A 13,682-nucleotide genomic window follows, 5' to 3' on the forward strand; every position below is an offset into this window, starting at 1 on the left:
AGGATGAACACCATGGCTTAGAAATTCACTGGCCTTAGCGCCGCTTTTGAGGCGCTAGAGGGCCTAGCGCCGAAGTTATGGCCAGTTTAGAAATTGACAGGGGCCCTAAATCGGCGTTAGGCCGGTAGCGCTGCGCCGGCACCGATGACGTCATCGGTGTGCGCAGCGTCCCGGTTGCCATGGTAACCCGCCTGAACTCGGAAATTGAGTTGCGGCCGCCTCGCCCGTGGCAGCCGTAAGCAACGTTCTGGCAGAGGTGCCTTACAGAACTTTGCGCCGGCGCATTAAAGGCCCCGCGGCGGCCGGCCGCTTTCCCGCCGGCCGCCTGGCCGCAGCTCCCTCCCCGGACATCCCCCCCCCGGAACAGAAGCAAGCCCGGCACTTGTCCGAGGTGCCGGGCTCATTTTTAAAAAGATTATCGCGGGCCGCGGCCGGGTGCAGGCAGCTCCTCCTTAACGGAAGGAGGAGGCCTGCACTCCCTGAGCCTGCCGCACCGCAGCGGGCGCCACAGTGCCAGAATAGCGCCACAATGCGGCGCGTGGTGCCAGTTTTGAGGCGCTGAGACCCCTCAGTAGCGCCGGCAGCCGTTTGGGCGCGGCGCTACTGAATTTTTGGCGCGCGCAGGGGGATTAACGCCGGCACTAACTTCCGGCGCTAAAGCCCTCGCTGCGCCAAAACCGAATTTCTAGGCCCATCTGTTTAGCAGTGAGGAAGAACACCATTTAGTTACAGTGAGAATTAACACCATCTATTTACAGTGAGAAAGAACACGCTCTATTTACAGTGGGGATGAACACCATCTATTTACAGTGAGGAAGAACACCATCTATTTATAGTGAGGATGAACACCATCTGCTTAGCAGTGAGGAAGAACACCATTTATTTACAGTGAGGATTAACACCATCTTTTTACAGTGATGAAGAACACCATCTATTTACAGTGAGGATGAACACCATCTATTCACAGTGTGGAAGAACACCATTTATTTACAGTGAGGATTAACACCATCTATTTACAGTGAGGATGAACACCATCTATTTACAGTGAGGAAGAACACCATCTATTTACAGTGAGGAAAAACACCAGCTATTTAGCAGTGAGCAAGAACACCATCTATTTATAGTGAGGATGAACACCATCTATTTACAGTGAGGAAGAACACCATCTATTTACAGTGAGGAAAAACACCAGCTATTTAGCAGTGAGCAAGAACACCATCTATTTACAGTGAGGATGAACACCATCTATTTACAGTGAGGAAGAACACCATTTATTTACAGTGAGGATTAACACGATCTATTGAAAGTGAGGGAAAACATTATCTATCTGTAATGAGGAAGAACACAATCTATTTACAGTGAGGTTGAACACCATCTATTTACAGTGAAGATGAACACCATCTATTTATAGTGAGGATGCACACCAACTATTTAGAGTGATTATGAACACCATCTATTTACAGTGATGTAGAACACCATCTAGTTACAGTGAGGATGAACACCGTATAGTTATAGTGAGGAAGAATACCATCTATATACAGTGAGGAAGAAGACCTTCTATTTACAGTGAGGATGAACACCATCTATTTACAGTGAAGATGAACACCATCTATTTATAGTGAGGATGCACACCAACTATTTAGAGTGATTATGAACACCATCTATTTACAGTGATGTAGAACACCATCTAGTTACAGTGAGGATGAACACCGTATAGTTATAGTGAGGAAGAATACCATCTATTTACAGTGAGGAAGAAGACCTTCTATTTACAGTGAGGATGAACACCATCTATTTTCAGTGAGGAAGAAAACCATCCATTTAGCAGTGACGCTGATCACCATCGATTTACAGTGAGTATTAAAACCATCTATTTACTGTGAGAATTAACACCATCTATTTACAGTGAGGAAGAACACCATCAAATTATAGTGAGGAAGAACACCATCTAGTTAAAGTGAGGATGAACACCATCTATTTACCGTCAGGATTTCACCATCTATTTACAGTGAGGAAGAAAACCATCTATTTAAAGTGAGGATGAACACCATCTATTTGCAGCGAGGAAGAACACCATCTTTTTAGTGTGAGGAAGAACACCATCTTTTTCAAGTGAGGATGAACACCATCTATTTACAGTGAAGATGAATACCGTCTATTTATAGTGAGAAAGGACCCCATCTATTTACAGTGAGGATGAACACCATCTATTTACAGTGAGGAAGAATACCATCTGTTTACAGTGAGGATGCACACCATCTATTTATAGTGAGGATGCACACCATCTATTTACAGTGAAAATGAACACCATATATTTACAGTGAGGAGGAACACCATCTATTTGCTGTGAGGGGGAACACCATCTATTTACAGTGAAGAAGAACACCATCTATTTACAGTGAGGATGAACACCATGGCTTAGAAATTCACTTTGGGGCGGCCAGCTCGCTCGCGCCCAAAAGTTAGCGCTGGGCGGGGAGCCATTAGCGATCGTCAGATATTCAGTGTTTGCGCCCCAATTCGGAACTGGGCGCTATACCAGGGTGTGCCCGCCTCCGCTTGGGGCGCTGACTCTGAATTTCAGCGCTCTTAGCGCCGCTGCGCCAGCCGCTGCAGAGCGGCAGGCTGCGGTACTGCAGGCCTCCTCCTTCTCTTAAGGGGGAGCTGCCTGCAACGGGGAGATCGCCGCTGGAGAGTGCCGGAAAATGAGCCCGGCACCACGGAGAAGTGCCGGGTTCGCGGAAAGCAGCCGGCAATGCCGCGGGGGGGTGGGATGGAGGAGGCCGGGGAAGGAGGTGCGGGCAGGCGGCCGCCGAAAAAGCGGCCGGCCGCACCTTCCCCTTTAAAGCGCCCCGCTAAGGCTAATGCACGGCCCCGTTTTCTGGTCGCTGTTTGCGGCCGCTTCGGAGGAGGCGGCCGCTACTAAATATGGGGATCGGGCCGGTTTCGGGGCGGAACCGGGGCACTGCGCGCACTGATGACGTCATCGGTGCCGGCGCAGTGCTAACGGCTACCGCCGCCAATACCGCTGCGCTGAATATCAGCGCGAACTCATTTTTGGCGCAGAAGCCCTCTTTAGGCGGTAACTGGCCGCAAAGCTGGCAGCGCCTTAATGAATTTCTAGGCCCATCTGTTTATAGTGAGGATGAACACCATCTATTTACAGTGAGGAAGAACACCATCTATTTACAGTGAGGAAGAAGACCAGCTATTTAGCAATGCGGGAGAACACCATCTATTTACAGTGAGGAAAAACACCATCTATTTGCATTGAGGAAGAAAATCATCTATTTATAGTGAGGATGCACACCATCTATTTAAAGTGAGAATGAACACTATCTACTTATAGTGAGGATGCACACCATCTATTTACAGTGAAGATGAGCACCATCTATTTATAGTGAAGATGAACACCATCTATTTGTAGTGAGGAAGAACTTAATATATTTACAGTGAGGAATAACACCATCTATTTACATTGAGGATGAACACCATCTATTTACAGTAAGGAAGAACACCATCTATTTACAGTGACGAAGAGCACCATCTATTTACAGTATGGATGAACACCATCTATTTACAGTGAAGAAGAACACCATCTATTTAAAGTGAGGAAGAACACAGTCTATTTATAGTGAGGAAGAACACTAGCTATTTAGCAGTGAGGATGAACACCATCTGTTTACAGTGAGGATTTCACCATCTATTTAAGGTGAGGAAGAATGGGGCTCGAAGGGCCGAATGGCCTACTCCTGCTCCTATCTTCTATGTTTCTATGTTTCTATGTAAGAACACCATCCATTTCAATGAGGAAGAACCCATCTATTTACAGTGAGGATGAACTCCACCTATTTAGAGTGAGGATGAACACCATCTATTTACAGTGAAGTAGAACACCATCTATTTACAGTGTGGATGAACAGCATATATTTACAGTGAAGAAGAACACCATCTATTTACAGTGAGGACGAACACCATCTATTTATAGTGAGATGGAACACCATCAATGTACAGTGAAGATGAACACCATCTATTTACAGTGAGGATGAACAGCATCTATTTAAGGTGAGGAAGAAGACCATCTATTTACAATGAGGAAGAACCCATCTATTTACAGTGAGGATGAACTCCATCTATTTAGAGTGATGATGAACATAATCTATTTACAGTGAGGATTTCACCATCTATTTAAAGTGAGGTAGAACACAATCTATTTAGCATTGAGAAAGAACACCATCTATTTACAGTGAGGATGAAAACTGCCGATTTAAAGTGAGGATGAACATCATCTATTTATAATGAGCAAGAACGCCATCTATTTACAGTGAAAATGAAAACCATCTATTTCCAGTGAAGAAGAACACCATCTCTTTACAGGGAGGAAGAACACCATCTATTTACAGTGATTATGAACACCATCTATTTACAGTGATGTAGAACACCATCTATTTACAGTGAGGAAGAACACCATTTATTTATAGTGAGGTAGATCACCATCAATTTACAGTGAGGAAGAAAACCATTTATTTATAGTGAGGTAGAACACCATCAATTTACGGTGATGATGAACACCATCTATTTACAGTGAGGATGATCACCATCTATTTAGCAGGAGAAAGAGCACCATCTATTTACAGTGAGGAAGAACACCACCTATTTAAAGTGAGGAAGAACACCATCTATTTACAGAGGGAAGAACACCATGGCCTCGAAATTCAGTATAGCCACTTTTGGGGCGGTAAAGTCGGGCGGTCGCTAAAGTTTGCGCCCGCCGGAAAGTGGAGGCCACTTCGCCAATATTCAGTAGCTTTGGCCAAGGAGTTTGCTCAAGCGCTAAAACTGGCGATGCACGGCTATCTTTAGGCGCTAAGCCGGCGGTGCAGACTGATACCGCCGAGGCCGGGCACAGCGCAGGTGCGGTCATGTCTTGATTGACAGCAGACACCCTGGCGCCGGCCAGCTCTTAAAGGGGGAAGGGTCGACTTGGTCTGCTGCCACGCCCTGGATACTGCAGCCCTCCAGCTAGGCCTAAACACTGCTGCTGGAGAGAAATAGCGCCAGGAAGGATGCAGAGGGCCCGTGAGCGAGCGCAGCGCTTCTCTGCCCATGATTTAAAGGTGCTGGTTAGGGCTTTGGAGAGGAGACGCCATATCTTGTTCCCGGACAGTGGCAAGAAGCCTGTCACCAGGGTGTACAGGAGAGCCTGGAGGGATATCGCCCAGAGGGTCACAGCCACCTGCGATATCCCCAGGACTGGTGTCCAATGCCGGAAAAAGTTTAACGACCTCACTCGGATTGTCAGGGTGAGTACCCTTTCCAGTGTCCTCCTCATCCTTGCATGTGCACCTCACATTATGGGCAAAGGGACCTCAAAGCCCTAATGGCCAACCCTCATCCAGCAGCTATGGCACTGGCATGAACATCAATTGCACTTTCTGCACTTTACACACTGGCCAAGATATTCCACCATGGGAGGCAGTGCATACAGCAACAGGGCACCACACTGGCCAAGCTATTCGACCATGGGAGGCAGTGCATACAGCAACAGGGCACCACACTGGCCAAGCTATTCGACCATGGGAGGCAGTGCATACAGCAACAGGGCACCACACAGGCCAAGCTATTCGACCATGGGAGGCAGTGCACACAACAACAGGGCACCACACTGTACTTAGAGGCCGTCCTTTCTCTTGCAGGCCAAGCTGGCCCAGAATCTGAGGAGCCGGACTGTCACCGGGGGAGGCCGTCCCCAGTTCCAGCAGCTCAGTGACCTGGAGGAGCGTGTGGGTCGACTCATGGGTGGCCGGCTGATTGGCCCCGTTGCATGTGGAGATGCCGACCCTGTGCTGGGCCCCAATGGTAAGGACATGACCTTTTGGACCTCTCTCGTTCCCCTTGCGCTTCGGATCTACATCCTTTGCCACTGTCCGACCAATGTGCTGAATGCCACCACTCATGCCTCCCTCGCTGACGCCCGGTCCTCACTCTAAAGCTACTCTTGTGCCTTCCTGCTTTCAGCTGGTGAGGAGGAGGTCCCTGAAGCTGCCAGTGACAGTCCCTCGGAAGAGGAGGACGAGGAGGAGCAAGAGGAAGGCGGCCCATCGGGGGAACCCTCATCCGTGCCAGGGGATGGCAATGGAGGGGACACGTCTTCCCTGGAGGAGAGGCAGGGGGAAGTGTTGCAGGGGGGTGTAGCTCCTGTGCCCAGTGGCGTCGAGCCACGCGGGAAGGGTCGGGCAGCTCGGCGGCCTTCTCCCCAGTGGGGGGAAGTGTTGCAGGGGAGTGTAGCTCCTGTGCCCTGTGGCGTCCAGCCACGCGGGAAGGGTCGGGCAGCTCGGCTGCCTTCTCCCCAGAGGGGGGAAGTGTTGCAGGGGAGTGTAGTTGCTGGGCCCAGTGGCGTCCAGCCACGCGGGAAGGGTCGGGCAGCTCGGCTGCTTTCTCCCCAGAGGGGGGAAGTGTTGCAGGGGAGTATAGTTGCTGGGCCCAGTGGCGTCCAGCCACGCGGGAAGGGTCGGACAGCTCGGCGGTCTTCTCCCCAGAGGGAGAGTCCGGCCTCCAGACCGGAGACGGTCCTCGCCCAGGAGGTGCGCCTCCTCGATCAAATGTCCGTGGATTCGGATCGCCAGCACACTGAGTTCATGGGGGTTGTGGCACGGTTGCCTGAGGCCATCGAGTCCCTGGCTCATAGTGTGTCCGATTTCGGGGCCTCACAGGCCAGGGGTTTCGAACAACTCGGGGCAGAACAGGCCAGGGGTCTCGAACAATTCGGGGCAGCACAGGACGCGAGTCGGGCTGAATTGAGGGCAGCACAGGACGCGAGTCGGCCCGAATTCAGGGCAGCACAGGACGCGAGTCGGGACGACTTCAGGGCAGCACAGGCAGCGAGTGGCCAGTTGATCAGTGGTGCCGTGCAGTCACTGGCTGGTCTGATGTGGGCACAGACCAGGGCAGTACGGGCACTCACTGCTGCCACACTCGCTGTGTCAGGCAGGCATCGCCAGGGCACCCGCCGCGCTGCAGCAGCACAGCGGTCTGGCCTTCAGCAGATTGCTGCGCTTGCTGCAGTGCCAGCCCGGCCGAGTGCCAGTGTCTCAGGCGAGCAGCGAGCGCCTGGCATCAGCCAGCTTGCCCCCATTGCTGCAGCCGCCACTGCCACTCCCCCAGCGAAGCTGCCACGAGCTGCTGGAGAGACTGATGCTGCCCAGCCACAGCTGCAGCAGTCAGCAACCGGCCCCTCGAGGGCCAGAGCTCGTCTAGGCCGACCCCCAAGGGCATCTGCCGTCACGCAATGTGCCCCTCAGGAGCCTTCCCCCAGCCTTGCAGCACCCACAGGGCCCAGGTTCAGGTGGAGCAGCAGGTCGGCCAGGGGCCGGAAAAGGCTGGACAAGGACTCGCCCTCTCGGCACACAAAGTGGAGTGTGTTGCCAAATGTTTTTTTATATGGGGGTGGTTGTGTTGTCTATGGGGGGGGTTGTTTTGGTAAGGCCGAGGATGAAGGCCATTTGGATGGAAAAGTTTTGTTATTCCTCCCCAGGTTGTGGGAGTGAGTCATGTGTTTGACTTTTTTGGGGGTGTTGTCTGTTTTTGGGTTTCATGTGGGAAGGGCCCTGAGTTTGTTCAATAAAGCTTTTTCTTTATTCAGCTTGTCCATGTGTGATGTTTGAAGTGGTTGTTACGTTAACCGGCTGAGGGCTTGCGGAGCGGCTGCATTCATGTCCCTTCATTGCCACAAGCCATTCCCTGACAGGGGGCCTAGAAGTGTCGTTCAATAAGCCGCCGACGGACGGCCCTTGGACCTTGTGGCTCCCTCCTGGGCTGGTACTCCTCCTCCTCCTCCTCCTCCTCCTCATGGTCCTCCTGCTCCTCCTCCTGAGGTGGTGGTCCAACGTGAGGTGGCAGTGCCTGAGTCCTGCGGATAGCCAGGTTGTGCAGCATGCAGCAAACGACGACGAACTGGGAGACTCTATCCGGCGAATACTGCAGAGATCCGCCGGAGTGATCCAGGCAGCGGAACCGTTGCTTGAGGACGCCAATCGTTTGCTCTATGATATTCCTTGTGGCTTGATGGCTTTCGTTGTATGCCTCCTCAGCAGGGGTCCTGGGCGCGCGGAGCGAGGTCACGAGCCATGTACACAAAGGATAGTCTTTGTCCCCGATAAGCCATCCTCTTGGGGGAGGCTGTGCCTGGAACATGTCAGCCACAGTAGTCTGGCGCAGGATAAATGCATCGTGGCTGCTGCCTGGAAAGCGGGCATTGACAGCTAGGATGCGCTGCCTGTTGTCACACACCAGCTGTACATTGAGGGAATGGTAGCCCTTCCGGTTGCGGTAATCCTCGGCATTGTCGATAGGTGCCCGCAAAGCCACATGCGTGCAGTCAATGGCGCCCTGCACCATGGGGAAGTCCGCGATCCTCGCAAATCTGACTGCACGCTGCTCCTGCCTCTCCAGGGTCATGGGGAAGGAGATGAATTGGTGTCTCCTTGTGAAAAGGGCATCGGTGACCTGCTGGATGCAGCGATGCACGGCGAACTGGGATATGTTAGCTATGTCCCCAGCAGCGGCTTGGAAGGAGCCGCTTGCATAAAAATTCAGAGCCACCGTGACCTTCACTTCCACCAACAGAGACGTCCTGCACATCAGCTGTGGACGCAGATCTCTGTGAAGCAGCTGGCAGATCTCTGCAACCACCTCCCTTCTGAAGCGCAGCCTCTTAACACACTGCGCGGCAGTCATGGTGAGATAGGACACCTGCTGGCGGTATTCCCTGAGTGGGTAAGGCCTACGTTGCCGACGCCTGATGCCCCCTCTGCGTCTAGGCATGGCTGCCCCTCTCACACAGCGTCTGCGAGCCCTTCGCACATAATGCTGGAACTGAGGGTTGGAACCCCATGCAGCCCCCATAATATACTTGCAAACAATGAAATCACAATGAGGCAAATTTCCAAGCTCTGGCCAGAAGCCAAAAATACCTCTCCTATGTTGGGCCAAATCAGTAAGGTCTCTTCTTTGGTCTCTGTCCAGAAATCCGTTGCACAAAAGTCATTGAAGCAAAATGGCTGGCCTTTATAGTTCAGTGTAAGTGCCCTTTAATTAGTGCTCCCCGAGGCCCACAGGGCCTCTGCTGCGTTCCACTTCACAGTTCTTAGCACCGCCACGCCCACATTGGGCGGGCGCGACTGAAGTTTCGGTTTGGGGCGCACAAAGGGCGTTGCACGACGAAATGACGTCATAAGCTGCGCGCGCAGCTGAGCGCGCGCAAACACTTTGCGCCAGCGCTAAATGTCTACTGAAGTTGGGCGTAGGCGCAGATCGCCCTGCGCCCGGCCGCTAAGTGCCTAGCGCTCGAGATCTACTCCTCCTAAGGCGCTAACGGCTGGCGCACGCAACTGAATTTCTAGGCCCAACTGTTTACAGTGAGGATGATCACCATCTATTTAGCAGTGAGAAAAAATACCAGCTATTTACAGTGAGGAAGAACACCGTCTATTTACACTGAAGATGAACACTCTCTATTTATAGTGAGGATGAACACCATCTAGTAACAGTGAAGATGAACACCATCTCTTTATATTGAGGTTGAACACCATCTATTTATAGTGAGAAAGAACCCCATCGATGTACAGTGAGGATGAACACCATCTTTTTACAGTGAGGATGAACACCATCTTTTTACAGTGAGGATGAACACCATCTATTTACAGTGAGGATGAACACCACCTATTTACAGTGAGGAAGAACACCACCTATTTACAGTGAGGAAGAACACCACCTATTTAGAGTGAGGAAGAAACCATCTATTTATAGCGAGGAAGAACACCATCCATTTACCCTGAGGGTGAACACCATCTATTTAGCAGTGAGAAAGAACACCATCTATTTACAGTGAGGTAGAACAGCATCTATTTACAGTGTGGAAGAACACAATCTATGATAGCGAGGAAGAACACCATCTATTTACAGTGAGGATAAACACCGTCTATATATAGTGAGGAATAACAGCATGTATGTAAAATGAGGAGGAACACCATCTATTTACAGCGAGGATGAACACCATCTATTTAGCAGTGAGGAAGAACACCATCAATTTACAGTGAGGAAGAACATCATCTATTTACAGTGAGGATGAACACCATCTATTTATAGTCAGGATGACCACCATAATTTTAAAGTGAGGAAGAACACCATCTATTTACAGTGAGGATGAACACTATCTACTTGCAGTGAAGATGAACACCATCTATTTAAAGTGAGGAGGAACACCATCTATTTACAGCGAGGATGAACACCATCTATTTGCAGTGAGGAAGAACACCATCTATTTTCAGTTAGGATGATGACCATCTATTTAGCAGTGAGAAAGAACACCATCTATTTACAGTGAGGAAGAACAACATCTATTAACAGTGAGGAAGAACACCATTTATTTACAGCGAGGAACAGCACCATCTATTTACACTGAGGAAGAACAACATCTATTTAGAGTGAGGATGAACACCATCTACTTACAGTGAGTAAGAGCACAATCTTTTTAGAGTGAGGATGAACACCAACTATTTAGAAGTGAGGAAGAACACCATCTCATTAAAATGTGGATGATCACGATCTATTTACAGTGAGGAAGAACAACATCTATTACAGTGAGGATGAACACCAACAATTTACAGTGAGAAAGAGCACCATCTATTTACAGTGATAATGAACAGGATCTATTTACAGTGAGAAGAACACCATGTATTTCCAGTGAGAATGAACAGGATATATTTACAGTGAGGATGAATACCATCTATTTAAAGTGAGGAAGAACAGCATCTATTTCCAGTGAGGAAGAACATATATTTACATTGAGGATGAACACCATCTATTTACATTGAGGATGAACACCTTCTATTTACAGAGATGATGAACACCATCTATTTATGGTGATGATGAACATGATCTATTTAGAGTGAGGATGAACACCATCTATTTAAAGTGAGGATGAACACCCTCTATTTAGCAGTGAGGAAGAACATCATCTATTTATAGTGAGGATGAGCACCATATATTTACAGTGAGAATGAACTCCATCTGTTTGCAGTGAGGAAGAACACCATCTATTTACAGTGAGGATGATCACCATCTATTTAGCAGTGAGAAAGAACACCATCTGTTTACAGTGAGGATGAACACCATGTATTTATAGTGAGGAAGAACACCATCTGTTTATAGTGAGGAGGAACATCATCTATTTACTTTGAGTATGAACACCGTCTATTTATAGTGTGGATGAACATCATCTAGGTATAATGAGGAAGTACACCATCTATTTACAGTGAGGATGAAAACCATCTATTTACAATGAAGAAGAACACCATCCATTTAGAGTGAGGAAGAATACCATCTATTTAGAGTGAGGGAGAAAACCATCTATTTAGAGTGAGGATGATATCCATCTAATTACATAAAGGATGAACACTATCTATTTATAGAGAGGAAGTATAGCACCTATTTAGAGTGAGGAAGAAAACCACCTATTTCCAGTGAGGAAGAATACCATCTATTTAGAGTGAGGAAGAACACCATCCATTTACAGTGAGAATTTCACCGTCTATTAACAGTGATGAAGAAAACCATCCATTAACAGTGAGGAAGAACACCATCTATTTAAAGTGAGGAAGAATACCATCTATTTACAGTGAAGAAGAACACCGTCCATTTACAGTGAGGATGAACACCAACTATTTTGCAGTGAGGATGATCACCATCTATTTAGCAGTGAGAAAGAACATAATCTATTTATAGCGAGGAAGAACACCATCTATTTACACTGAGGATGAACAACGTCTATTTAAAGTGAGGATGAACATCATCTATGTATAATGAGAAAGAACAGATCTATTTAGAGTGAGGATGAATACCTTCTATTTCAGTGAAGATGAACACCATCTTTTTATAGTGAGGAAGAACACAATCTATTTACAGTGTGGAAGAACACCATCTATTTACACTGAGGATGAACACCATCTATGAATAGTGAGGAAGAACACCATCTATTTACAGTGAGGAAGAACACCATCTATTTATAGTGAGGAAGAACACCATCTATTTACACTGATGATAAACACCATCTATTCAGCAGTGAGAAAGAACACCATCTATTTACAGTGAGGTAGAACACCATCTATTTACAGTGAGGATAAACACCGTCTATTTATAGTGAGGAATAACAGCATCTATATAAAATGAGGAGGAACACCACCTATTTACAGCGAGGATGAACACCATCTATTTAGCAGTGCGGAAGAACACCATCAATTTACGGTGAGGAAGAACATCATCTATTTACAGTGAGGATGAACACCATCTACTTATAGTCAGGATGAACACCATAATTTTACAGTGAGGAAGAACACCATCTATTTACAGTGAGGATGAACACTATCTATTTGCAGTGAAGATGAACACCATCTATTAAAGTGAGGAAGAACACCATCTATTTAGCAGTGAGAAAGAACACCATCTATTTACAGTGAGGAAGAACAACATCTATTTACAGTGAGGAAGAACACCATTTATTTATAGTGAGGAACAGCACCATCTATTTACACTGAGGAAGAACACCATCTCTTCAGAGTGAGGATGAACACCATCTACTTACAGTGAGGAAGAACACAATCTTTTTAGAGTGAGGATGAACACCATCTATTTAGAAGTGAGGAAGAACACCATCTAATTAAAATGTGGATGATCACGATCTATTTACAGTGAGGAAGAACAACATCTATTTCAGTGAGGATGAACACGAACAATTTACAGTGAGAAAGAGCACCATCTATTTACAGTGATGCTGAACAACATCAATTAACAGTGATGATGAACAAGGTCTATTTACAGTGAGAAGAACACCATCTATTTACAGTGATGATGAACAGGATGTATTTACAGTGAGGATGAATATCATCTGTTTAAAGTGAGGATGAACAGCATCTATTTCCAGTGAGAATAACACCATCTATTTACAGTGAGGATGAACAGGATGTATTTACAGTGAGGATGAATACCATCTATTTAAAGTGAGGATGAACAGCATCTATTTCCAGTGAGGAAGAACATATATTTATAGTGATGATGAACACCATCTATTTACAGTGAGGATGAACACCATCTTTTTACAGTGAGGATGATCACCATCTATTTAGCAGTGAGAAAGAACACCATCTGTTTACATTGAGGAAGAACACCATCTATTTATAGTGAGGAGGAACATCATCTATTTACTTTGAGAATGAACACCGTCTATTTATAGTGTAGTTGAGCATAATATAGGTATAATGAGGAAGTACAACATCTATTTACAGTGAGGATGAACACCATCTATTTACAGTGTAGGATTTGACCATCTATTTACAGTGAGGAAGAACACCATCTATTTACAGTGAGGAAGAACACCATCTATTTACACTGAGGATGAACACAGTCTTTTTATAGTGAGGAGGAACACCATCTATTACAGTGAGGATGAACACCATCGATTTACAGTGAGGAAGAACACCATCTATTTACAGTGATGATGAACACCATCTATTTTCAGTGATGATGAACAGGATGTATTTACACTGAGGATGAACACCATCTAATTATCAGTGAGGAAGAACACCATCTTTTGAGAGTGAGGATGAACACCTTACAGTGAGGAAGAA

This window comes from Somniosus microcephalus, chromosome 6 (genome assembly GCF_052327205.1).
Source record: "Somniosus microcephalus isolate GS21.2 chromosome 6, FLI_Smic_1.0, whole genome shotgun sequence".
Taxonomy (NCBI): Eukaryota; Metazoa; Chordata; class Chondrichthyes; order Squaliformes; family Somniosidae; genus Somniosus; species Somniosus microcephalus.